This window comes from Mobula hypostoma, unplaced genomic scaffold (assembly GCF_963921235.1).
Source record: "Mobula hypostoma unplaced genomic scaffold, sMobHyp1.1 scaffold_42, whole genome shotgun sequence".
Taxonomy (NCBI): domain Eukaryota; kingdom Metazoa; phylum Chordata; class Chondrichthyes; order Myliobatiformes; family Myliobatidae; genus Mobula; species Mobula hypostoma.
Window position 1 is genome coordinate 217,831 of NW_026948219.1, and position 27,769 is coordinate 245,599.

Genomic DNA, 27,769 nt, shown 5'->3' on the forward strand with positions numbered 1-27,769 from the left:
GGGCTGGTCACGTGATTAGTAGCCCTGCCGTTAAACCGACCAAGCTCGAGCTCACCAGCGCGCGGGGCACAAAAGGCCCCGGATGATCGGTTGAGGTAAGAAGGGATCTCCGGGTTGGGGGTCTCACCGGGCGGGCGTTTTCAACACCGACTTCGGGTAGTTGCTGTGAGCTCCGGACTCCGTGACCCGCAATCCCGGGACAGTCCTGCTCTCTTCCCTCTCTCTCAGCCCCACCATCCGTACACGGGCCCCGGGGAGCTTCCGGCTGATGAGGGAATGGGAACCGATGGATCTCTCAGACAGAGCTGAGCTCCAGCTGTCTAAATGCAAGGATCGGGAACTCGGAGAAAGGGAACAAAATCTTTTACATCAGCTGTTGAGAAAATCACCTTTGTTCTGCCTCCAGTCACAAACAAGAGAAAATCTGCAGATGCTGGAAATCCAAGCAACACACACAAATTGCTGGAGGAACTCAGCATTAGTACTCTTTTCCATAGATGCTGCCTGGCCTGCTGAGTTCCTCCAGCATTTTGTGTCTGTTGCTGGTTCTACCCCCTCTTGTTCTGGACTTTTCTACCCGTGAGAACATGTTTTGTCCCACTCTCTCTGGGTACATAATGATATCAAACACCTTTGCCCCGGGCAACAAGTAGTTTTCACATCACAAATGTGCCAGACTCCAATGAGACAGACTACTGCCCTTCCCTTCATATTCATTGGCATTGCCATCACTGAGTTCACCACTATCAGTCACCTGGGGGAGGGTCCAGGGGAAATATTTATGTACAATACAGAAACTGGTGTTAACTGTGTGTATTGTGGCGATGCAAAGGTTGCTGGAGAATTTGCAAGTGGGAAGAAGTGGGGTGATATTTCGAAATCTTACTTTTTTAAGCGTCATTTAGCAAGCAAACCCAGAGGAGATCAAAGTTCTTATTGACAGTGATTTGATAGCTGTTAAAATGAATACCGCTCTATATAAAATTCACTGTGCACATGTGGGTAAAAAATGCATAATACAAGCTTTATGTGCACACTGGTCATTACAAATTTGAGGGGAGATTGGTGGGAAGATATGGACACCTCCAGTGTCCCTGATGTCCTCATGTACAAGATGTGCATCCAGCTGCAGCTTGTAACCCTGCACTTTATGGAGTTGGAACTTGAAATGGATGAATTCCGGATCATCCAGGAGTTGGAGGGGGTGATAGATATGACATGAAGAGAGGTGAGTTACACCCAAGGTGCGGGACACAGGAAACTGGGTGAGAGTCAGGAAGGGGAATGAAGTTAAATAGCCATCACAGAGTACTCTTGTTGCTATCCCACACAACGTCAGGTGGACAACTTTAGAAACTGTTGAGATTACCTGGCAGAGAAAAATCAAAGGGGTGATAGGGGATTCGTTAGTTAGAGAAATAGAACAAGAGGGGACTTATATCCTTGTGGTAAGGCTCGCTAGTGCCAGTGTTGGGGGGAGGGGTGATGTGGTTAAAATAAGTTGTAGGGGAAATGGGAGCCAGAATGACAGAACAGATAGTGGGGAGGGTGAATTGAATTGAATTCACTTTATTACAAACATTCTTCATATACATGAGGAGTAGAAATCTTTACATTCTAATCTCCATCTAAATGTGCAAAGTGTGATTCATAGTAATTTATAACAGATAGTTTATACATAGGACAGTCAATATAACATAGAAATGCAATTGTATCAGCATGAATTAATCAGTCTGATGGCCTGGTGGAAGATGATGTCCCGGAGCCTGTTGGTCCTTTTGCTGTGGTACCGTTTCCTGGATGGTTGCAGCAGGAACAGTTTGTGGTTGTAGTTAATTGAGTCCCTGATATCCTTTGGCCCCTTTTCACACACCTGTCTCTGTAAATGTCCTGAATAGTGGGAAGTTCACATCTACAGATGCGCTGGGCTGTCCGCACCACTCTCTGCAGGTTCCTGCGATTAAGGGAAGTACAGTTCCCATACCAGGCAGTGATGCAGCCGGTCAGGATGCTCTCAATTGTGTTCCTGTAGAAAGACCTTCAGATTTTGGGCCCATCCCAAACTTCTTCAACCATCTGAGGTGAAAGAGGTGCTTCTGTGCTCTTTTCACAACACAGCCGGTATGTACAGACCATGTACATGAAAGATGGCAAATGGAGTTTAATGCTGGTAAGTGTGAGGTGCTACATTTTGGTAGGACTAATCAAAATAGGACATACATGGTAAATGGTAGGGCATTGAAGAATGCAGTAGAACAGAGGGATCTAGGAATAATGGTGCATAGTTCCCTGAAGGTGGTATCTCAGGTGGATGGGGTGGTGAAGAAAGCTTTTGGTATGCTGGCCTTTACAAATCAGAGGATTGAGTATAGGAGTTGGGATGTAATGTTAAAATTGTACAAGGCATTGGTAAGGCCAAATTTGGAGTATTGTGTACAGTCCTGGTCACTGAATAATAGGAAAGATGTCAACAAAATAGAGAGAATACAGAGATTTACTAGAATGCTACCTGGGTTTCAGCACCTCAGTTACAGAGAAAGGTTGAACAAGTTGGGTCTTTATTTTTTTGGAGCGTAGAAGGTTGAGGGGGTCTTGACAGAAGAATTTTAAATTATGAGGGGGATAGATAGAGTTGACGTGAATAGGCTTTTTCCATTGAGAGTAGGTGAGATTCAAACAAGAGGACATGAGTTGAGTGTTAGGGGGCAGAAGTTTAGGGGTAACATGAGGGTAACTTCTTTACTCAGAGAGTGGTAGCTGTGTAGAATGAGTTTCCAATAGAACTGGTAGAGGCTGGCTCGATATTATCATTTAAAGTAAAATTGGATAGCTATATGGACAGGAAAGGAATGGAGGGTTATGGACTGAGTGCAGGTCGGTGGGACTAGGTGAGAGTAAGCATTCAGCATGGACTAGAAGGGCCAAGATGGCCTGTTTCTGTGCTGTAATTGTTATATGGTTATATGTGAGATCCTTGGTGATGTTTATGCTGAGGAACTTAAAGCTGTTCACCTTCTTAACCCCAGATCCATTGATGTCAATAGGGGTTAGCCTGTCTCCATTCCTCCTGTAGTCCAAAGTCAGCTTCTTTGTTTTTGTGACAATGAGGGAGAGTTTGTTTTCTTGACATCAGTCAGATGTTGTTCAGACCTCAGACAGAGTCAGCAATCAAATGGTTGAGCATGGTGCGATGAATGTGCTGAGCTGTGTATATCACAATGCAAGAAGCATCGTAGGAAAGCCAGATGAGCTCAGGACAGGGAATTATGAAGTTGTATCCATTGTGGGGACTTGGTTGCATCCAACAGTTTGAGGGATTTAGAGGAATAAATTTGTGGAGAGATTGCACCATGCCAAGACGCAAAGGTTGTTCCAGTAAGTGATTTTAACTTTCCATATATTGACTGGGACTCCCATACAGCAAAAGGACTAGATGGGGTAGAGTTTGTCAAATGTGCCCTTAATCTGTAATTTGAATTCCTGACGTAGAAGTGTGCAATAAGCTGTTAGGAAATGACAGGCTGGTGACAGAAGTTAGTGATCATAATGCCATGAGATTCAAAGTAAATATGGAAAACGAGAGGTGTGCACCACGGGTTGAGATTCTAAATTGGAGAAAGGTCAATTCTGATGGTCCTGAGAAAGGATCTGACAAGTGTGGTTTGGAACAGGCTGCTTTCTGGCAAAGGAGTACTTGGTAAGTGGGAGGCCTTCAGAAGTGAAATTTTGAGTATGTAGAGTTTGTACATGCCTGCCAAAATAAAATTTGAAAAGTTACAGGTGCAGGGAACCTTGCTTATCAAGAGATATTGAGGCCGGGATATTTTGTTCCTCTAAATGCCTCAGACTGTTGGGTGCTACCAAGATGCATTAATGACAACAGTATCATGATTCCATGCCCTGAGCTCACCTGACTTTTTTATTTAGCTGTCTGCTTTTGGTTTCTGAAAGTTTCCCAATAGGTTTTGGGTAAGTTATTGGAATGTATGTGCAGGAACCAGATATATACTGTAAGTATTTGGATAGGTGTGGACTGATAAAAGGTTAGACAGCATGGCTTTGTGCACAGTAGGTCATGTCTATCCAATCTTAGAGTCTCTTGAGGAAGTTATCAGGAAAGTGGTTGAAGGCAAGGCAGTGGATATTGTCTACATGGACATTAGCAAGGCACTGGGCAAAGTCTCATATGGGAGATTGGTCAAGAAGGTTCAGTCACTCAGCATTCAAGATGAGATAGTAAATTGGGTGAGACACTGTCTTTGGGAGAAGCCAGAGTGTGGTAGCAGATGGTTGCCTCTCTGACTGGAGGCCTGTGACTAGTGGTTTGCCACAGGGATCAGTGCTGGATCTGTTATTATGTGTCATCTATATCAGTAATCTGGTTGATAGTGTGGTTAACTGGATCAGCAAATTTGTGGATCACACCAAGATTAGTGGTGTCGTGAACAGCAAGGAGGACTATCATGGCTTGCAGTGCAATCTGGATCAGCTGGAATAATGGGTTAAGAAATGCAAAATGCAATTTAATGGAGACAAGTGTGAGGTGTTGCATTTGGTTGGACCTAGGTCTTACACAGTGAATGTTAGGGCACTGAGAAGTGCTGTAGAAGAAAGGCATCTTGGAATACAGGTCTATATTTTGCCAGGTATGGAGGACTTGGGTTATAAGGAAAGATTGAGCAGGTCAGGACTTTATTCCTCAGAATGTAGAAGACCGAGGGGAGATTTGATTGTGATAGAGGGGTATAGATAGGATAGGTAGATAGGGCAAGCTGGCTTTCTCCACTGAGATTGGGCGGTACTACAACCAGAGGCCATGGGTTAAGGGTGAAAGGTGAAACGTTAAGGGGAACATGAGGGGAAACTTCTTCACACAGACGGTCATCCGGGTGTGGAATGAGCAGCCAGCACAAGTGGTGCATGTGAGCTCAATTTCAACATTTAAGAGGTTTACATAGGTACCTGGATGGTGGGGGTATGGGGGTAGGTAGTTTAAATAGTTCAGTACAAACCAGATGGCCCAAAGGGCCTGTTTCTGTGCTGTAGTTTTCTGTGACTGTGACAAGAACCTGAAATAATACAAAAATTCACTCTAAGTCCTTTTAACAGCTGTGCAGACCCACCATTCATCTCAGCAGGAATTTTTATACGACGTTAAAACTGTGGCATTTAAGTTAATAATACGTAAAAGAAAATCCCAAATGCATGTCAAGAAAGACTATTTCTGAGAGGGTGTTTCAGTTACTGTGGGGCCAGGCACCCATGGGGCTCAGCAGGAACAGGGAATAATACCAATGGAGAGAGTCAAACTGAGCCAGGTCACAGATTGGAGATGGCAGAAATGCCCCATTCTTATAGAGACAGGAAGAGCATCAGAGAATTTGATGGTCATTCCAGATACCAGCACTGTGCCCATTCAGAAGATGATTTCTCTGTCCAACTTGGGTTGAACTTCACTGTAACAGTGTGATACCAGATCAAACCTTGACAACCCAAGTAATCTCATCTGAAATTTTGTCTTAATCCATTGATGGATTTTGTAAATCTTTTTACAGGTTAAAAACGAGAAGGAATTTGGCTCCTGGAATCTCAAACATGGCACGCCAGTTTTGCTGTCTCTGTCCAGATGTTTGAGAAGTGGAGCAAGGGATTCAATCAACCATCCTACCTGCTCAGACAGTGGGAGTGGATTCACTCGGTTATCTCAATTGAAGGTACATCAGCAAGTTCACACTGGACAAGGCCATTCATCTGATCTGTGTGTGAGAAGGGATTCAGTCGGTCTTCCCACCTGTGGACACACCAGGCAATTCACACTGGGCAGAGGCTGGTCATCTGCTGAATTTGTGGGGAAGGATTCACTCGGTCATCTGACCTAATGGCTCACCAGCGAGTTCACACTGGGGAGAAACCATTCACCTGCTCAGTCTGTGGGAAGAGATTCACTGATTCATCCACCCTACAGAGACATCAGCGAATTCACACTGGGGAGAAGCCATTCACCTGCTCAGAATGTGGGAAGAGATTCTCTCAGTCATCCGACCTACAGAGACATCAGCGAGTTCACACTGGGGAGAAGCCGTTCACCTGCTCATTCTGTGGGAAGAGATTCACTGATTCGTCCACCCTACAGAAACACCAGCGAGTTCACTCTGGGGAGAAGCCGTTCAACTGCTCAGAATGTGGCATGAGATTCACTGATTCATCCCACCTGCAGAGTCACCAGCGAGTTCACACTGGGGAGAAGCCGTTCACCTGCTCAGTCTGTGGGAAGGGATTCAGTCAGTCATTCACCCTACAGAGACATCAGCGAGTTCACACTGGGGAGAAGCCGTTCCCCTGCTTAGAATGTGGGAAGAGATTCACTAGGTCATCCAGACTACTGGCACACCAGTCTTTTCACACGGGGGAGAGGCCGTTCACCTGCTCAGAATGTGGGAAGAGATTCACTTGGTCATCCTGCCTACAGAGTCATCAGCGAGTTCACACGGGGGAGAAGCCATTCACTTGCTCAGAATGTGGGAAGAGATTCACTGATTCGTCCACCCTACAGAGACATCAGCGACTTCACACCGGGGAGAAGCCATTCACCTGCTCAGAATGTGGGAAGAGATTCACTCAGTCATCCGATCTACAGAGACATCAGCGAGTTCACACTGGGGAGAAGCCGTTCACCTGCTCAGTCTGTGGGAAGAGATGCACTCAGTCATCCGATCTGCAGAGTCATCAGCGAATTCACACTGGGGAGAAGCCATTCACCTGCTCCAAATGTGGGAAGAGATTCACTGATTCATCCCACCTACAGAGTCACCAGCGAGTTCACACTGGGGAGAAGCCGTTCACCTGCTCCGAATGTGGGAAGAGATTCACTTACTCATCCAACCTACAGAGTCATCAGCGAGTTCACACTGGGGAGAAGCCGTTCACCTGCTCAGAATGTGGTAAGAGATTCACTAGGTCATCCGGACTGCTGGCACACCAGTCAGTTCACACGGGGGAGAGGCCATTCTCCTGCTCAGTCTGTGGGAAGAGATTCACTAATTTGTCCACCCTACAGAAACACCAGCGAGTTCACACTGGGGAGAGGCCGTTCACCTGCTCAGAATGTGGGAAGAGATTCACTCAGTCATCCGACCTACAGAGACATCAGCGAGTTCACACTGGGGAGAAGCCGTTCACCTGCTCAGTCTGTGGGAAGAGATTCACTGATTCGTCCACCCTACAGAAACACCAGCGAGTTCACACTGGGGAGAAGCCATTCACCTGAACAGAATGTGGTAAGAGATTCACCCGGTCATCCCACCTACTGGCACACCAGTCAGTTCGTACGTGGGAGAGGCCGTTCACCTGCTCAGAATGTGAGAAGAGATTCACTCACTCATCCAACCTACAGAGTCATCAGTGGTTCACACTGGGGAGAAGCCGTTCACCTGCTCAGAAAGTGGGAAGAGATTCACTGATTCATCCACCCTACAGAGACATCAGCGAGTTCACACTGGGCAGAGGCCGTTCACCTGCTCAGTCTGTGGGAAAGGATTCACTCAGTCATCCCACCTACTGGCACACCAGTCAGTTCACACTGGGGAGTGGCCATTGTTATGAATCCCTAGGTTTCATTTTCTGTGGACTGTCATTTTAAGAGAGAGAGAGAGATTAAGAATGGAAATCAGTCTGACTTGCAGCTTGTTTACATCGCTCGCTGCTTGTTTAGTTTTAACCGAGGACAGAGATACTCAGAGTCAGATGGAGATGAAGGAGGAAAAATGGAAGGTTCGAAACAAGAGAACTAGTGGCCAAGGGTCACTGTTTCGAACTTTCCTCTGCCCACAAGGGTGGGTTACTTATCAATTCAGCGAACATCGAATGTGTGGTTGTCACCTCATTTGATCCATAGGAGTGGATTGGATTTGGGGTATCCTGTGAAGACCACTTATGTGTTAACCCTTGCCTGGGTGTGGTGTGGAAATTCACTTGAAGACGATACCCCTTGTGAAAAGTCACTTTGGGTGATAATTTGTATGTGGATTTGGAACGACGACAGATAAAATCTACAGCGACTGTTCCCTCGTTTTACCACCATGGATGCTGTGGAATTTAATGTTATTGCCTTCTCTCGACATTTACCCTGGATTACAAATATCTCTCTCTCCTCAACTATTCTGCGGTTGAACTGAACTTTCATAGTTCACCATCTCAAGACTCCAAGCCTTGTTTCCCCTGAGCTCAATAGTTTCGGAGTTCTATTTACCCACATTTATACACATAACACTGTTAATTTTTGTTTATCTTGCTTAAGTTACTATATTGTTAGTAGGTACTAATAAAGATCGTGGATGTAACATCAAAAACAGACTCTAGGTGTAGTCTATTGCTGCTGACTCATTTCTATAGTGTTACGGGGACAAAATTGGGACCTGCATCCGATATAGGAAAAGATTTGGAGGCGTATTGATTAATTATCGATTTCATTGGAGAAATCCCTTTTGATTTATTTGAGTGTGGAAAATCAGCAGCAATGGATGTTGATAGATTTCTGGAAGCGCCAACCTCTAAGGCACTGAAGGACACCAGAAGGATTGAGTTGTTGAGTATTGTTAAAAGGTTAAAACTTGCTAAGGTGAAATCGACAATGAGGAGGTCACAGGTGCAGAGGATAATAGCTGAACATTATGTATCTGAGGGTGTGTTTAAAGTGGAGGAGTTGGAGGTGTTTCCTGAAAGTAAACCCAGTGAGCTTGGCCTCCCGTACAAGTTAGAAAAATTGAAGATGGAGGCTGTGGAAAGGCAGAGGCAGGTTGAGGCTGGAAAGGCAGGAAAACAGAGAGAAGAGGCAGAAAAACAGGGAGGAAGCAGAAAGACAGTGGCTGTTCGAGCTGGAAAAGATAGAGAGATTGCAGCAAAGGGGTCTAACATTAGACTCTGGTGATAAGCTTGAGGGCAGTCAGGATGTTAAATTGGTACCTCCACTTGACGATGCGGAAGTTGATAAATACTTTCAGCATTTTGATAAGGTTGCTCAGAGTTTAAAGTGCCCAAAAGAGGGTTGGCCTATTCTCTTACAAAGTGTAATTAAGGGGAAGGCTCAGCGAGCCTATTCTGCTTTGACAGTTGATGAAGCAGCTGATTATGACATAGTGAAACAGGCTGTGCTCAAAGCTTATGAGTTGGTCCCAGAAGCATACAGGCAAAAGTTTAGAAATTCGAGGAAACCTGTGAACCAGACCTATATGGAATTTGCTTATGAGAAGTTTGTGTGTCTTGACCACTGGTGCACATATAAAAATGTAAATGATGATTTTAACAGCTTGAAAGAGTTGGTTTTAATTGAAGAATTCAGAAGGTGCGTCCCTGGTGACATAAAGATGTATTTAGATGAAAAGGATGCTGCCATTTTGCAGGAGTCTGCTCAATTAGCAGATGAGTTTGCTTTAACCCACAAGGTTATGTTTACCCTGAGTAAGAGTTTCCAAAAGAGTCGCAGGGATAACCAGGGTAAACCGGAAATTAAAGCTGGGACTAGCGACAAGGGTAAGGATGAAGGTAAGCAGTTGAAGGAGAAATATTCTGGTCTCTCTTGTTACTATTGTAAGAAAGCTGGTCATGTGATGGCTAATTGTTCTGTCCTGAAGAAGAAAAAGGAAAAGGAGGCAGTCCCAAATACCTCTGATTTGTATGTTGAAGCACCTATAAACCCACATGGTTCTGAACATTCTGTTGCGGCTCAGTTAAGGACTGAGAGGTCGGACGAAGTTAAAAAGGGATTTGATCATTTTATGTCAGATGGGTTTGTATTAGTAATGGAAGGGTCAACCCTGGTACCAGTGAAAATTTTTCGAGATACTGGGGCTTCTCAATCACTTATATTAGACAGCATTCTAAAGTTTGGTGATGAGACTGAGATAGGTGAGGTAAATCTTATTAAAGGCATTGGGGGCAGCATTGTTTCTGTTCCATTGCACAAGGTAACTTTACAGTCAGGGTTGGTTTCAGGACCTGTTAAGATTGGATTATGCTCCAGTTTACAGGTGGAAGATGTTACTTTGCTGTTAGGGAATGACCTGGCAGATGGTAAAGTTGTTCCTGCAGTGCAGTTGACAACTAAACCAACCACTGACGACTCAGAGATGGATTTTAACATTTATCGCAGTAACTCAAAGTATGGCTAAAAAGTCTGCCAATGCAGACGGTTCTGTGCAGCATGATTCTGATACCCATGATAGCCAAAATCAGGATTCAGGTTATGATGACTTGTCGGGGACTTTTCTGCCTTCATTGTTTCAACAGGATTCAGGTAGTAAGTCTGATGAGAAAGATTTATCCCTGTCTAGGAAGGAGTTTATAGCAGAACAAAACCGAGACCTTGAGATTGAAGCTTTATAAGAAACATCTTTCTCAGATGATGAGATTAAGAAAATGACGGTAGGGTATTATCTCAAGGATGGGGTGTTAATGAGGAAGTGGAGGCCACCTGCTATACCTGCGAGTGAGGAATGGGCAATTATTCCTAAAGTTTATGGGACTGAAATTTTAACTTTGGCCCACAGTATGCCCGTAGGTGGCCATTTTGACATGAATAAAACTGTAAACAGGATTATGAAAGAATTTTACTGGCCGAATTTGAGGAAAGATATTGTGACCTTTTGCAGAACCTGTCATACTTGTCAAGTTGTGGGTAAACCTAATCAGGTCACCCTAGTGGCCCCACTCTGGCCTATACCTGCATTCGGTGAACCCTTTTCCAAATTTTATTAAAGCTAAAACTGTGGCGAAGGCTCCAAACAAGTTTTTTTTACTTTATTTGGTTTGCCTAAAGAAATCCAGTCTGACCAAGGAAGTAATTTTACATCTGGATTATTCCAGCAGGTAGTTTATGAACTGGGAGCTAAACAAATTACATCGTCTGCGTACCATCCGGAATCACAAGAGGCTTTAGAAAGATTTCATTCTACCCTCAAAACAATGATTAAGACGTACTGTGTTGAAAATGGGAACGACTGGGATGAAGGAATACATTTGCTTTTGTTCACTGTAAAGGCTGATTTATACTTGTGCATTCGGGATACGCCGTATCCTACACCGTAGGCCCGATTTAATTTTTGCGTAGCCCTATGCCGTAGCGAGTATGTGTAGTTGTGTCTGCATCGCTCTGCACTTCACCACCAAAACGCAAGTTGGCCGTGGGGTTTCTCTGACACTGTTGAGTTTCATCGTGACAGACATGGACAGGGAAATGCATCTCAAATATTTTCCCATGTCGGCAGGTAGATTTGATGATTTGGTTCATTGTCTCCAACCATTTATTTTGCATCAGTGTACAGACATGGCAGAGAAAAGCAACCAGAAATGCGATGCTACCAAGCGGACCAATCACAGTTGTTGCGGTCTGCGTCACCGCGACGCATGAATTACTTTTTAGAGGAGGTGCACGTTACCCTGCGGCGTAGGGTACAGCGTGGGTACGGCGTAGGGTACGTAGTGCCTATGGCGTACACTTGACAACAGGTATAAATCAGGCTTAAGAGAGTCGGTACAGGAGTCACTGGGCTTTAGTCCATCTGAACTTGTATTTGCTCATAGAGTGATGGGACCTTTGACCTTGTTAAAGGAACAGTGGATTGAGGGGGATGTACATGTTAACTTGTTAGACTATGTTTTGAAGTTCAAAACTAAACTATACCAAGCTTGTCGTCTAGCGAGACAAAACGTAAAGATTTCTCAAAACAAAATGAAGTGTTGGTTTGATAAGCGGACCAACACAAAAGAAAATACAAGGTGGGGGATAATGTGCTTGCCTTATCTCCAATGTTGACGATTCTACTTCAAGTGAAATTCAATGGACTGTATGAATTAGTCTCTCATATTAATGATGTGAATTATGTTATTAAAACACACGACTGACGTAAACTAACACAGGTGGTACACATCAATATGATAAAGCCTTATTCTGACAAGCAGGCACCATCGGTGAGTGTTGTCAAACATATCAATCTGACAACCCTGAGAATGAAACAATTGACTTGTCTGAAAGTTTACACAAGCCAAACATGGTCCCGGTTAGGCTAATGAACTCATCTTGTGGTTAAGTTTTGGGGTTTATTTAAGTTATTTAACGGGGAAATGGTGAATCCTATGATGAAGTGTGTGTGTAATAAATATATATATATATATATATACATGAATGTATATGTGTATACATGTATGTATATGTGTATATATGTTATAGTATTTTTTAAAGATTCTTGTTTTGATGTGGACATCCAAGTTTTTTTTGTAAGTAAAAGCACCTCAATCTAAAACAATTGACTCGTCTGAGACTTTTCACAAGCCAAACATGGTCCCAGTTAGGCTAATGAACTTGGTTGTTCTCGAAAACATTGACAACAAGTTGGCTCATCTGCAGCCAACACAAGAACAACAGCTGAAGGAATTAACTCTGAAGTTTAAAGATTTATTTCCCGATGTTCCCAAGCAAACCACGGTCGCAGTACATGACGTAGATATTGGTCAAGCCAAACCGATTAAACAACACCCATATCGCTGAATGTAGAAAAGTGTAAATTGGCTGAGCAAGAAATTGAATATATGCTGAAAAATGATATTATTAGGCCTTCAACATCAGATTGGAGCTCACCCTGCGTTATTGTGCCCAAACCTGATGGTAGTGTTAGATTTTGCACTGATTATAGGAAGGTAAATGCAGTAACAAAAACAGATGCCTATCCTATCCCTAGGGTGGATGATTGCATCGATAAGGTTGGAAAAGGTAATTTCTTACAAAGATTGATCTGTTGAAAGGGTATTGGTGTGTTCCATTGACGGACTGAGGTAGAGAAATTTCTGCATTTGTTACACCTTCTGGGTTGTATGAATACAATGTTTCGCCATTTGGAATGAAATATGCTCCAGGTACATTCCAGAGAATGATTGATTCTGTAATTCAAGGGTTAGGACACACAGATGCCTATAATGATGACTTAGTCACAGGGAGTGACACTTGGGAAGAGCATATCTCTGTAGTAGAAAAGCTGTTTGACAGGCTTTCCAGGGCCAACCTTACAGTTGACTTAGCTAAGAGTGAATTTGGCCATGCCTCTGTGATCTATCTTGGCTGTGTTGTAGGTCAAGGCAAGTTGGCTCCTGTGCAGGCAAAATCCAGGCAATTTCTGAAGTTCCTATTCCGACTGTGTGACGAAGGCCCGTCACTGATTACAGACGTCTCATGGTACACTCGGTAAAACACTCAAAGGGTCATCCACACACATTATTCCCCTCTGTTATTGTGGTGAGTGCACGCATCACAATAAATCAACAGTCACAATTTTACACTCAACCCCAGCAGTAATAGGTATCAAAAAAGGAAACACACTATGTCACAGTTTTATTATCTCAGGTCAATTTATTCATATCGGGGTGGGGTTCTGAGTTGGATGATCAGCCATGATCATAATAAATGGCGGTGCAAGCTCGAAGGGCCGAATGGCCTACTCCTGCACCTATTTTCTATGTTTCTATATTCATCTTTCCAATAAGTGTTTTGACGAAGTGTCATGATAATCTGACGTCTCTCTCCTCCACGGTCACTGGGTCTGAAACAGAGCTGCTGCATAGAGCTGTCTTATATAGAGGCAGCAGCAACCTGCACAGGTGTGCCGATGGCGGAGGATACCATCTTTACCTGGGACAAGGGTAATGTTACCTAATTACTCATCTTGTGGTAAAGTTTTGGGGTTTATACAAGTTATTTAACTGGGAAATAGTGAATCCTATGATGAAGTATATGTGTTTATTGTGAGAACTGGTGGTAGAGTTTCAGATTGTGTGAAATGGAAGATAATTGAGTTAATTAACTTTTGGTTTGTCTCGGGGGATTGGCTTAGCAGTTGTAAGCCTTGGCTTTGGGTTCTTTTTTTGTTTAGTTTGGGGGTGGCTGTTAACTAGACAGGTGACAATTGCAAGCCGTATGTATATATATTGCATTTTTTTTAATTTCTTGTTTTGATGTGGACATCCAAGTTTTTGTTTTTCCACTATTTTTGTAAATAAAAGCACCTCAATCTATTTTTGCCACTCAAGCCATCTTGTTATTTTTCTTAGACAGTTGACACACAGTTTTTGTGACAGACTGGTAAGAAGGCTCTTGGAAGGTTTCTGGGAATGGTTGGATATTATCGTAAGTTCTGGAAGAACTTTGCTGATATCACTCTTCCTCTGACTAATCTCCTGAAGAAGGGTGAAAAGTTTGTTTGGACTGAGCCTTGTCAGGAAGCATTTGATCGATTGAAAGTTGTTATTTGGGATTAGGCCAATCAATGTAGTGTTGTCAGCAAATTTAATTAACAGATTGGTGCTGTGGGTGGCGACACAAGTCATGGGTGCACAGAGAGTAAAGGAGGGGGCCAAGTAGACAACCCTGCGGGGCATGTGTGCTGAGGGTCAGAGAGACAGAGGTGAGGGAGCCCACTCTTACCACCTGCCAGCCATCTGACAGGAAGTCCAGGATCCAGCTGCACAAGGCAGGGTGAAGGCTGACATCTCTGAGCTTCTTGTCGATACTTCACGCTTTCGTATGGCTAAAGCTCTGCCCATGACTGCAAGGAACTGCAGAGAACTTTGGTCTCATCTGGAAACATCATAGAAACAAGCCTCCCCTCTGTGGACTCTTCCTACACTTCCCCTGCCTCGGGAAAGCAGGCCGTGTACTCGAGGATGCCCACAACTTTGGACATTATTGTTGCAAACCCAATCCCCCATCGTGGAAGAGATACAAAAGCCTTAAAACGCATACCACTAGGCTCATGGACGGCTTCCTGTTTGCGATTGTAAGCCAAATTAATGGTCTCCGGTCCAATAAAATGGACTCAACCTCACAATGTAACTCGACGTGACCCTGCCCCATATGTCTATCTGCACTGCACTTTCTCTGCAGCCATAATGCTTTGTTACAGTTATTGTTTTATCGTATATGAGCTCAATGTACTGTTGTAATGTATTGATCTGTGTGGATGGTAGGTCGAGCAAGATTTTCACTGTAGCTCAGTACCTGATAAGAATAAACAAATTCCCCATTTTAATTGTGTGGAAATATTAGACAGACTGAGCTTCTGCTCTGGAACCACAGAAGGAAACTTAACTGTTGTCATTTCTGAGGAATGCAAATAAATAGAAAAGGCTTCAAACTCACATTACGATCTGTGGTAACTAGGATCAGGTGACCGGTGGTGGGTCTCCCAGACCAATTATCAGAATCAGGTTTAATAGCACTGGCAGATGTCATGTAATTTGTTGTCTCTATGTCAGCAGTAGAACCTAATTTGTAACAACAGATTTTAACCATTGTGATTTAAAATAAGAATATACATATCAAATAGTTAAATTATGTAAGTAGTACAAAATAAGAATTTTAAAAATGTAATACTGTAAGCTATTTTAATTGTGTGGAACTATTTGACTGAATGGGTTGTGGCTTTGGAAATTCTGGAGTGAAGCTGAACTAAACTGTACTAAACTATAACTAAACTTATGAAAAGCTCAGATAAATACAAAAGGCTAAATTCTCACATAAATGAGTCCTACAGCCAGAAACATTGGCTGCTCTTCAGCAGATAAAAACAGTGGAATGAGGCCTCGTCCCAGTGGTTATGGGCAAAGGCCTGGGACGAGGTGAGAGTAAGCGTTCAGCACGGACTAGAAGGGCCGAGATGGCCTGTTTCCACGCTGCAATTGTTATATGGTTACATGCTGAAAATATTGCAGAATAAAACATTGTCCACCCACAACGAGAGGATGTGACGGATCCGGATCTCAGTGCCTTGTCTGAACGGGTGAAAGATGAAGCTACATGGACACGTAGAGCAGTGACCGGCAGATGCTGCAGATCTGTGGAAAAATGTGAACAGGAAACAGGATCACCTGACGGGTGGAGAGTCTCCCATCTGATCCGGTGACTCTGCTCCTCGCCCCTCACACGTTGTCCAACCCATCCGCCGCGTTTCCCACATCATTCCATATTTACACCTATTTTTACCTTTTCCCTCCATATTTTCCCTGTCCCTTTCCTTCCACCCCCAGTCACCAAGTCACAGGCTCGATTCCCATCCCGGTCCAACACACAATTCAGACCCAAAACATTTAAATCCGTTCATGTGTATAAACACTAATTTCTATTCACATTTCTCCAGCCTCACTGGACAGGAACACTGAAACATCAAGTGAGAAACAGCAGGAGGTGGCCATTCAGCCCCTCTAACCATCAACAAGATGATGGCTGCTCTCCCATCTCAGCCACATGTTTCTGCCCGATCCTCATTTCCTCGACCCCTTCAGTCTCCACACATCTGCTGACCTCTGTTTTATGTGAGGACGATCACTGAGTCTTCACCGCCCTCTGTGGTGGGGATTTACAGACATTCACCACCCTCAGAGTGAAGACATTTCCCCTCATCTCAGTCCCGGACAGTCCACCCCCTTTTTCAGAGACTGGGATCCCTGGTTCAACCGGTAATGATGTTGTGTATTTCAATGTGTTCACCTCTCAGTCCTCGATTCTCCAAATGAAAGGGTTATCGCATTTGATCTTTCTTCATATGATGACCCCACCACATCAGGGATCAGTCTGGTGAATCTTCATTGCACTCTCTATAACAAATACTCTCCAACCTCTTTGTTAATCCTCTATGGAATTAATTTCCATCTTCTGCAGCCCCGTGTTGCCCCAACCACTCACCTCCCACCCCCGTCACTATTCCCACCTTCCCACCTCCCCCTCACCTGGATCCACCTCTCACTCCCCAGCTCTTGCCCCATCCCCACCCCTCACCTCTTTTCTCTGACTATTTCCCGTCCACTCTCAGTCCAGAGGGAGGGTCTCGGCCCGAAATGTTGACGGTCCATTTCCCTCCACAGATGCTGCCCGACCCACTGAGTTCCTCCGGCAGTTTGTTCTTTGGTCTGTATGACCCGTGTTAGTGTGGGGAGCGGGATTTTACACCATATTCCAGGTACAGTCTCAACAAAACACAAATAATTGTCACTTTGCCCGGACCATTGGCCCCGCTTGCAGGGCAACAGTCTGCCGGTGTTTGCCCCCCAATGTGGTGAATCCCTCTGCTCGCCACCACCGTGGGCTCAGACATTTCCACAGATGAGCCCCTCCTGTCCCCACCGGGACAAACATCCTGTCCGCCCCCTCTCTCACCGTCTTCATCCTTTCAATAAAATCCCCCTCTCCCTCCCCGGGGAACCGGCATCAAACCGACGGGCCGAGTGGTCTCCTCCTACCTCTCAGCGACACATCAGACTCCGGCCGCAGGAGACGCTTCACAAACGCCCCAACTTCCCTCGGAGGGAAATGGAAATAAATCAGAAAGCGGACATTTACTTTGACGGTTGTCCCGCCGTGACGGAAAGTTCGGGAGACGGTGTCAGCGGGGTAACGCCCTCTCGGTTGGTCCGCCTCGGGTATTGGCTGGAACCAGTGATTGACATCGCTTCCCACCAATGGGAATAACGCAGCGCGTGACTCCTCTGTTGACAGCGGTGGGGGAGGGTCTGGTCACGTGATTAGTAGCCCAGCCGTTAAACCGACCAAGCTCGAGCTCACCGGCGCGCGGTGCACAAAAGGCCCCGGATGATCGGTTGAGGTAAGAAGGGATCTCCGGGTTGGGGGTCTCACCGGGCGGGCGTTTACAACACCGACTTCGGGTAGTTGCTGTGAGCTCCGGACTCCGTGACCCGCAATCCCGGGACAGTCCTGCTCTCTTCCCTCTCTCTCAGCCCCACCATCCGTACACGGACTCCGGGGAGCTTCCGGCTGATGAGGGAATGGGAACCGATGGATCTCTCAGACAGAGCTGAGCTCCAGCTGTCTAAATGCAAGGATCGGGAACTCGGAGAAAGGGAACAAAATCTTTTACATCAGCTGTTGAGAAAATCACCTTTGTTCTGCCTCCAGTCACAAACAAGAGAAAATCTGCAGATGCTGGAAATCCAAGCAACACACACAAATTGCTGGAGGAACTCAGCATTAGTACTCTTTTCCATAGATGCTGCCTGGCCTGCTGAGTTCCTCCAGCATTTTGTGTCTGTTGCTTGTTCTACCTCCTCTTGTTCTGGACTTTTCTACCCGTGAGAACATGTTTTGTCCCACTCTCTCTGGGTACATAATGATATCAAACACCTTTGCCCTGGGCAACAAGTAGCTTTCACATCACAAATGTGCCAGACTCCAATGAGACAGACTACTGCCCTTCCCTTCATATTCATTGGCATTGCCATCACTGAGTTCACCACCGTCAGTCACCTGGGGGAGGGTTCAGGGGAAATATTTATGTACAATACAGAAACTGGTGTTACCTGTGTGTATTATAGTGAAGCAAAAGTTGCTGGAGAATTTGCAAGTGGGAAGAAGTGGAGTGTTATTTGGAAATCTGACCTTTGTAAGCATCACTTAGCAAGCAAATCACATATGGACAGTGTGGAACAGCTGTGGAGAGAAAATCCTTCATTATCTGCTACAGGCCTACTATACAGGTTGTGTGAGAGTGCAGATGAACTTGATCAAACCCAGAGGGCATCAAAGTTTTTATTGACAGTGATTTGCCAGCTGTTAAAATGAATGGCTCTCTATTTAAAGTTCACTCTGCCCATGTTGTCACCGGGTTAAAAAATGCACAATACAAGCTTTATGTGTACACTAGTCATTACAAATTAGAGGGGACATTGGTGGGAAGGTGGGGAGACATGATGCACATCCAGCTGCAACTTGTAACCCTGCACTTTAAGGAGTTTGAACTTGAAATGGATGAATTCCAGATCATCCAGGAGCTGGAGGGGGTGATAGATATGACATGAAAAGAGGTGAATTACACCCAAGGTGCAGGACACAGGAAACTGGGTGAGAGTCAGGAAGGGGAATGAAATTAAATAGCCATCACAGAGTACTCTTGTGTCCATCCCACACAACAACAGATGGACCACTTTAGAAACTGTTGGGGGGATTACCTGGCAGAGGAAAGTCAAAGGGGTGATAGGGGATTCGTTAGTGAGGGGAACAGAACAAGAGGGGTCTAATATCCCAGTGGTAAGGCTTGCTAGTGCTACTGTGAGAGGAGGGGTGATGTGGTTAAAATAAGTTGTAGGGGGAATGGGAGCCAGACTGACAGAACAGATAGTGGGGAGGGTGAATTGAATTGAATTGACTTTATTACATACATCCTTTAAAAACATGAGGAGTGGAAATCTTTTCGTTATGTCTCTGTCTGAATGTGCAATGTATAATTTATGGTCATTTATAATAAATAGTTTGTACATAGGACAGTCAATATAACAAAGAAATGCAATTGTATCAGCATGAATTAATCAGTCTGATGGCCTGGTGGAAGATGATGTCCCGGAGCCTGTTGGTCCTTTTGCTGTGGTACCGTTTCCTGGATGGTAGCAGCAGGAACAGGTTGTGGTGAATTGGGTCCCCAATATCCTTTGGGGCCTTTTTCACCCAGAGGGTTGTGGTTCTGTGGATTGCTCTGCCTCAGAAGGCAGCGGAGGCCAATTCTCTGGATTCTTTCAAAAAAGAGTTAGATAGAGCTCTTAAAGATAACGGAGTGAAGGGACATGGGGAGAAGGCAGGAAAATGGTACTGATTGTGGATGATCAGCCATGATCACAGTGAATGGTGGTGCTGGCTCGAAGGGCTGAATGGCCTACTCCTGCACCTATTGTCTGTTGTCTACACACCTGTCTCTGTAAGTGTCCTGAATAGTGGGAAGTTCACATCTACAGATGCGCTGGGCTGTCCGCACCACTCTCTGCAGGTTCCTGTGATTAAGGGAAGTTCAGGTCCCATACCAGGCAGTGATGCAGCCAGTCAGGATGCTCTCAATTGTGTTCCTGTAGAAAGTTCTTAGGATTTGGGTCCCCATCCCAAACTTCTTCAACCATCTGAGGTGAAAGAGGTGCTGTTGTGCTCTTTTCACAACACAGCCGGTATGTACAGACCATGTGAGATCCTCGGTGATGTTTATGCTGAGGAACTTAAAGCTGTTCACTGTCTCAACCCCAGATCCATTGATGTCAATAGGGGTTAGCCTGTCTCCATTCCTCCTGTCGTCCACAATCAGCTCCTTTGTTTTTTTTTTAGATTAGATTAGATTCAACTTTATTGTCATTGCGCCAAGTACAGATACAAAGCCAATGAAATGCAGTTAGCATCTGACCAGAAATGCAAAGAATAGTGTTATTTACAAAATAACTGAGAATAAAAAGTAAGTACTACAGCACACAAATATAAAAGTACTAAGACAGTACAATACGGATGCAATACTGCTTAGCGCTGTGATGTGAGGTTCATCAGGGTCACAGCCTCAGGGAAGAAGCTCTTCCTGTGCCTGCTGGTGTGGGAGCGGAGGCTCCCATAGCGCCTACCGGATGGAAGGAGAGTAAAAAGTCCATGGTTAGGGTGAGATGCATCCTTGATAATGTGTTTCGCCCTGCCCGGGCAGCGTTTATAGTAGATGTTCTCAATGGTGGACAATTAGGTGCCGATAATCCGCTGGGCAGTTTTCACCACACGGTGGAGTGCTTTGTAGTCCGAAACGGGACAATTGCCATACAACACTGAGATGCAGTTGGTGAGTATGCTCTCAATGGTACAGCGGTAAAAGTCCGTCAGTACCCTGGGACAGAGGTGAGCTTTATTGATACTCTGCAGGAAGTAAAGGCGCTATTGCACCTTTTTGATCAGGATGGAGGAGTTCAGGGACCAGGTGAGATCCTCGGAAATGTGGACACCAAGGAATTTGAAGCTTGATACACGCTCCACTACAGTTCCGTTGATGTAGATTGGGAGTGTGGCTCCTAGCATGCCTGAAGTCCACAATGATCTCCTTGGTCTTCTGGGTGTTAAGGGCCAGATTGTTGTTGGCACACCATGCGGCCAGGTACTGGACCTCGTCCCTGTAGGCCGTCGCGTCATCCCCTCTGATCAGACCAACCACCATGTTGTCATCTGCTAACTTGATTATGGAGTTCGAACCATGTACAGGAACGCAGTCATAGGTGAAAAGGGAGTACAGAAGAGGGCTCAGCACACAGCCTTGAGGCACGCCGGTGTTCAGGGTGAGAGTGGAGGAGGAGAGGTTGTCTAACTTAACTGATTGGGGTCTGTTAGTCTGACAGTCCAAGGTCCAGTTGTAGAGGGATGAGCTGATACCAAGCTGGCGAAGTTTGATCAGCTTGAAGGGGTTACAGAATTGAATGCCGAACTAAAGTCAATGAACAGCATTCTGACGTAGGAGTTGGGGCTGTCCAGGTGGGTCGGGGCAGAGTGAAGTGCCGTGGAGATGGCGTCCTCTGTTGACCTGTTGGTGCGATCGGCAGATTGATGGGGGTCCAGGGTAGTGGGCAGACAGGATTTCAGATGTGATAGAACCAGTCTCTCAAAGCACTTTGCAATGATGGGAGTGAGTGCAACTGGGCAGAAATCATTCAGGCCCGTGGCAGTGGAATGCTTCGGTACTGGCATGATGGTGGCGATCTTGAAGCTTGTGGGGACAAATCCCCGGGCCAGGGACAGATTAAAAATGTCCGTGAAGACCCCGGCCAACTGCCCTGCACAGACTCTGAGCACACGACCAGGTATTCCATCCGGACCAGCTGCCTTCTGTACATTCACCCTGCTCAGGGTGGCACAAACATCGGAGGTGGAAAGTGAGAGAGACAGTTCACCAGGTGGGAGATCTGCTTTGAGGGTGACCTCCATGTTCTGTCGGTCAAAGCGAGCATAGAAGTAATTGAGCTCGTCAGGGAGGGTAGCAGAGCTGGAAGGGGGCACAATACTAGGAGGTTTGAAGTCTGTACTGACCTGAATGCCATGTACATGGGCCGGGGGTCTGAGGAGTTGAAATGCTCCTTGATTCTCTGTTTGTAAATGTGTTTAGCCTGAGAGATTCCCCTCCTCAGGTTGGCCCTGGCTGAGCTGTAAGCCTCCTGGTCTCCAGACCTGAAGGCTGAATCTCTGGCTTTGAGCAGGATGCAGACTTCTCTGTTCATCCATGGTTTCTGATTGGGGAAAACTTTTATTTGTTTTAGTAATGTCACTCTATCTACACACTTGTTGATGTGCTCAAGGACAGAGTTGGTTTATAAATCAATATTAATCTGAGAGTCTGTGGTGGCATGGGTAGCAAACGTGCTCCAGTCTGTGTGCTGGAATTGGTGCTGAAGAGCAGAGTCAGCCCCCTCCAGCCAGATCTGAATAGTCTTCATTGTGGGTTTCACACGTTTAGTGACCGGGCTATACTTGGGAAGCAGAAACAGTGAAAGATGGTCGGACTGTCCCAGGTGGGGGAGGATAGTGAGTTTGTCAGCATCAGCCACATTTGTGTAGACATGATCTAAGGTTTTATTACCCCTGGTGGTGCATAATACATTTTGGTAATATCTTGAAAGCACGTTACAATGATTAAAGTCCCCAGCGGAAATCAAAGCTCCATCTGGATGCAATATCTGCAGCTTGCTAATGGCGACACTGAGGTCTTTCATGGCTACTTTAGCATTAGCATCCAGTGGAACATAAACTGCGACAGCAATGATGCATGTTTTGTGACAATGAGGGGAGGTTGTTTTCTTGACACCAGTCAGATGTTCAGACACCAGATACACTCAGCAATCAAATGGTTGAGCATGGAGCCTTCTCCTTCCCACCCTCCCCCCACCTTCTTTATGGGGTCTCTGCCCCTTCCCTCTTCAGTCCTGACGAAGGGTTATGGCCGGAAACGTTAACTGATCATTTCCACGGATGCTGCCCGACCTGCTGAGTACCTCCAGCGTGTTGTGAATGGTGTGATGAATGTGCTGAGCTGTGTAGATCACAATGCGAGAAGCATCGCAGGAAAGCCAGATGAGCTCAGGACAGGGAATTATGATATTGTAGCCATTATTGGGACTTGGTTGTACCCAACAGTCTGAGGGATTTAGAGGAACAAATTTGTAGAGAGATCGCAGACCATGCCACAAAACAAAAGTTGATTCAGAAAGTGATTTTAACTTTCTATATATTGACTGGGACTCCCATACTGTAAAAGGACTAGATGGGGTAGAGTTTATCAAATGTGCCCTTAATCTGTTCATAGAATTCCCGACGTAGAAGTGTGCAATAAGCTGATGATCCAGGGCTGGTGACAGAAATTAGTGATCATAATGCCATGAGATTCAAAGCAAATGTGGAAAAAAGAGAGCTCTGGACCACGGGTTGAGATTCTAAATTGGAGAAAGGTCAATTTTGATGGTATCAGAAAGGATCTGACAAGTGTGGTTTGGGACAGGCTGTTTTCTGGCAAAGAAGTACTTGGTAAGTGGGAGGCATTCAGAAGTGAAATTTTGAGGGTGTAGAGTTTGTATGTGCCTGCAAAATAAAAGTTGAAAGTTAACTGGTGCAGGGAACCTTGGTTTTCAAGAGATATTGAGGCCCCGGATATTTTGTTCCTCTAAATGCCTCAGACTGTTGGGTGCTAACAGGACTCGATAATGACTACAATATCATAATTCCACCCTCTGAGCTCATCTGACTTTTTTTAGTCGTCTTCAGTTGGTTTCAAAAGGCTTCCCAATCATTTTTGCCCTTTTGTTTGCCCTCTCTTTGGCTTTTATGTTGGCTTTGGCTTCTCATTTCAACCACGGTTGTGTCCTCCTGCCTTTCCAATGTTTCCACATCTTTCACATCACTGAGCTCCCAAATTGCTCCCAGAAACTCCAGCCATCGCTGCTCCATTGTCACTCCCAACTTTTCCCTTCCAAACAAGTTTGGGCAGCTTCTGTGTCATAGAAACATGGAGAAGTTCAGTATTGAAACAGGCTATTTGGCCCATCTGGTCAATGCTGAAAAAACATTTAACTTTTACGCTGTCTAATGCAACTACCTGCACTGGGACCATCGCCCTCCATACCCCTACCATCCAGGCTCCCATCCAGACTTCTTTTAAATGGTGAAACCGAGTTCATATTCATCACTTGTGCTGACATCTCATTCCACACACTCACAACCATTGCAGGAAAGAGCTTTTCCAAATATTCCCATTAAATTTTCACCTTCCCCACTTACCCATGACCTCTGGTTGTCATCCCACCCAACCTCAGTGGAAAAAGCTGCTTGCATTTACTCTATCTATACCCTCATAATTTTATATACTTCTAATAAATCCTCAAAGCAATGTATAATTTCCGTGTTTATGTTTAAAGCCTTTTTTAGGTGTATAAGATGATAAGGGGCATTGATCATGTCAATAGCCAGAGGTTTTTTCCCAGGGCTTAAATGGCTAACACGAGAAGACATAGTTTTAAAGTGCTTGGAAATAGATATCAAGGGGATGTCAGAGGTAAGTTTTTTTACACAGAGAGTGGTAGATGCGTGGAATGGACTGCCGGTTATTTGAGTGAGAGTGTTTCAGTTAGTGTTGTGCCAGGATCCCATACAGCTCAGTGAGAATAGGGAATAATACCAATGGAGAGAGTCAGACTGAGCCAGGTCACAGATTGGAGATGGCAGAAATGCCCCATTCTTATAGAGACAGGAAGAACATCAGAGAATTTGATGGTCATTCCTGATACCAGCACTGTGCCCAGTTAGAAGATGATATCTCTCTCCAACTTGGGTTGAACTTCACTGGAACAGTGTGATGCCAGATCAAGTGATCTCATCTGAAATGTTGTCCTACACCCATTGATGGATTTTGTAAATCTTTTTACAGGTTAAAAACGAAAACAAATTTGTCTCCAGGAATCTCGAACACAACACGCCAGTTTTGCTGTCTCTGTCCAGATATTTAAGAAGTGGAGCAAGGGATTCATTCGATCATCCTTCCTGCTCAGACTGTGGGGAGGGATTCACTCGGTCATCTGACTGACTGGCACGTCCGTCATTTTACACAGGGGAGAGGTCATTCACCTGATCAGACAGTGGGAATGGATTCACTCCGTCATTTCAACTGAAGGTACATCAGCAAGTTCACACTGAGACAAGGCCATTCACCTGTTCTATGTGTGAGACGGGATTTAGTCAGTAATCCCACCTGTGGACACACCAGTCAGTTCACACTGGGCAGAGGCAGGTCATCTGCTGAATTGTGGGGAAAAATTCATTGGGTCATCCGACCTAATGGCTCACCAGCGAGTTCACACCAGGGAGCAGCCGTTCACCTGCTCAGACTGCGGGAAGGGATTCACTCGGTCATCCGACCTGCTGGTTCACAAGTCAGTTCACACTGGGGAGTGGGCATTCACCTGCTCAGACTGTGGGAAGGGATTCACTTTCTCATCTCAACTGAAGCTACATCAGCGAATTCACACTGGGGAGAGGCCATTCACCTGCTCAGACTGTGGGAAGGGATTCGCTCGATCATCTGATCTACAGATACATCAGCGAGTTCACACTGGGGAGAGGCCGTTCACCTGCTCAGACTGTGGGAAGGGATTCACTTCGTCATCTCAACTGAAGGAACATCAGCGAGTTCACACTGGGGAGAGGCCGTTCACCTGCTCAGACTGTGGGAAGGGATTCACTTCGTCATCTCAACTGAAGGTACATCAGCGAGTTCACACTGGAGAGAGGCCATTCACCTGCTCAGACTGTGGGAAGGGATTCACTCGATCACCTGATCTGCAAATACATCAGCGAGTTCACACTGGGGAGAGGCCGTTCACCTGTTCAGTATGTAGGAAGGGATTCACTCAGTCATCTCATCTGCAGATACACGAGCGAGTTCACACAGGGAAGAGGCCGTTCACCTGCTCAGACTGTGGGAAGGGATTCACTCAGTCATCCACCCTACTGAAACACCAGCGAGTTCACACTGGGGAGAGGCCATTCACCTGCTCAGTGTGTGGGAAGGGATTCACTCGATCATCTGATCTACAGAGACACCAGCGAGTTCACACTGGCGAGAGGCCGTTCACCTGCTCAGACTGTGGGAAGGGATTCACTTGGTCATCTCAACTGAAGGTGCATCAGAGAGTTCACACTGGAGAGAGGCCATTAACCTGCTCAGACAGTGGGAAGGGATTCACTCGATCATCTGATCTACAGAGACACCAGCGAGTTCACACTGGCGAGAGGCCGTTCACCTGCTCAGACAGTGGGAAGGGATTCACTCAGGCATCTAACCTACTGAGACACCAGTCAGTTCACACTGGGTAGTGGCCATTCACATGTGCAGTCTGTGGGAAGGGATTCACACAGTTAGCTAGCCTACAAGCACACCAGTCAGTTCACACTGGGGAGCGGCCATTCATCTGCTCAGTCTGTGGGAAGGGATTCACACAGTTAGCTAGCCTACAAGCACACCAGTCAGCTCACACTGGGGAGAGGCCGTTCACCTACTTGGTGTGAGAAGGAATTCACTCAGTTGTCCAACCTACAGAGACACCCACGAGTTCATATAACCATATAACAATTACAGCATGGAAATAGGCCATCTCGGCCCTTCTAGTCCGTGCCAAACTCTTACTGTCATTTAGTCACATCTACCTGCATCTGCCCTCCATTCCTTTCCTGTCCATATACCGATCCAATTTTTTTTTAAATGACAAAATCGAATCTGCCTCTACCACTTCTACTGGAAGCTCGTTCCACACAGCTACCACTCTCTTGGAGTAAATAAGTTCCCCCTCGTGTTACCCCTAAACTTTTGCCCCTTAACTCTCAACTAATGTCCAGTTGTTTGAATCTTCCCTACTCTCAATGGAAAAAGCCTATCCATGTCAACTCTATCTATCCCCCTCATAATTTTAAAAACCTCTATCAAGTCCCCCCTCAACCTTCTACGCTCCAAAGAATAAAGACCCAACTTTTTCTACCTTTCTCTGTAACTCAGGTGCTGAAACCCAGGGAACATTCTAGGAAATCTCCTCTGTACTCTCTCTACTTTGTTGACATCTTTCCTGTAATTCGGTGACCAGGACTGTACACAATACTCCAAATTTGGCCTTACCAATGCATTGTACAATTTTAACATTACATCCCAACTCCTGTACTCAATGCTCTGATTTATAATGGCCAGCATACCAAAAACTTTCTTCACCACCCTATCCACATGTGATTCCACCTTCAGAGAACAATGCACCATTATTCCTAAACATGAGGAATTATGCAGATGCTGGAAATTCAAGCAACACACATCAAAAGTTGCTGGTGAATGCAGCAGGCCAGGCAGCATCTCTAGGAAGAGGTACAGTCGACGCTTCAGGCCGAGACCCTTCATCAGGACTAACTGACGGAAGAGTTAGTAAGAGATTTGAGAGTGGGAGGGGGAGGGGGAGATCCGAAATGATAGGAGAAGACAGGAGGGGGAGGGATGGAGCCAAGAGCTGGACAGGTGATAGGCAAAAGGGATATGAGAGGATCATGGGACAGGAGGCCTAGGGAGAAAGACAAGGGGGGGGGGCTCTCATGGCCCACCTAGTCGCCAACAGGTTCGTGTGGCATGGACTGCGTAAACAGGTCAGTGAATGGGCCAAAACGTGTATGCAGTGCCAAACGGCCAAGGTGCAGCGGCACACCAAGGCTCCACCGCAGCGGTTCGAACCCACCCGCCGGAGGTTCGACCACATCCATGTGGATATCGTGGGGCCCCTGCCAGTGTCACGAGGAGCGCGGTACCTCCTCACTATGATAGACCGGTTCACCAGATGGCCAGAGGCAGTCCCGCTCACCGACACCACCCCCGAATCCTGCGCCCGAGCACTGATCGCAACCTGGGTAGCCCGCTTCGGGGTACCGGCT

At 45.7% G+C, this 27,769-nt stretch overlaps 1 pseudogene; it reads left to right on the top strand.

Annotated features, from left to right (window-relative positions):
• LOC134341956 (zinc finger protein 850-like) lies at positions 1–27,302 on the top strand (annotated as a pseudogene).
• The last annotated feature ends 467 nt before the right edge of the window (positions 27,303–27,769 follow it).